Source organism: Macadamia integrifolia, unplaced genomic scaffold (assembly GCF_013358625.1).
Source record: "Macadamia integrifolia cultivar HAES 741 unplaced genomic scaffold, SCU_Mint_v3 scaffold1303, whole genome shotgun sequence".
Lineage (NCBI taxonomy): Eukaryota > Viridiplantae > Streptophyta > Magnoliopsida > Proteales > Proteaceae > Macadamia > Macadamia integrifolia.
The window spans coordinates 23989-24874 of record NW_024868152.1 but is presented as its reverse complement, the minus strand read 5'-3'; positions in this window follow the sequence as shown (position 1 = coordinate 24874).

Sequence of the window (886 nt, the reverse complement as noted above, 5' to 3'; positions counted from 1 at the left end):
AAGGTTTTCTATTGCATGAGGATCACTTGATAATGAAATTTCCTGCATATATAGGATTTTAGTTGCCTCAAATTCCATGTCAGCGACAAATAAATTCTCACATGAGAGCATACTACTGTTTGTTGCCTATATGACTTCTCTCTGGGCATCGTCGCCGACGATGTTCTCTTTGCACTTTCATTGTCACCTCCTTCTTGCTCATGACCACCTACCAATTCTACTTAAAAACATTTTAGGTGTATTTTTTTTTAGTTTCTAATTCTACAAGTAATGCAAAATGGCAATATGATTGGTTTTAGTTGAATCGGCTAAAATACTTTAGAATGCACCAAATCGGATCGACCAAAATCGAGAATGATTACTGCAATTTAGATTTGATTTGGCCGATTCAACCCTACCGCAAATACAATAAACTTTGATGAGTAACTATTGAACCTGATTTCTTTTTTGCTTCACAGTTAGGGTAGGTGGAGTGGCAGTGTAGTTGTCTTGGATTTGATGGTGATGGGGTGATTGGTGTCCACCAAATGGATTTGAAGAGTCGATGAAGGTTCGTGAGCCATCACTCTCGAACGTGAACAAAGACAACAAAATTGAAGGGACAACCGTTAGGGTTCAAGTCTAATTTTGGGATATTAGGGTTAAAGATGTAATAAATGTAAAATGGTCTTTAAATTTAGGATGTTCTAGGTCCATATATTATAAGGGTAAAATAGTATTTTTTTTCCATTTAAAACCTAGACCTCTCACGGTGTATGTCTCTTAGGGTGAAGTGTAATTTTTGTAACGAATGTAATTAGATCAAACTTTAGGGGAGGTATATGTAAAATTTTCTTTTATTAATGAAATACCTTGTGACACCTTTTGAGACTGATACGCAGAATTT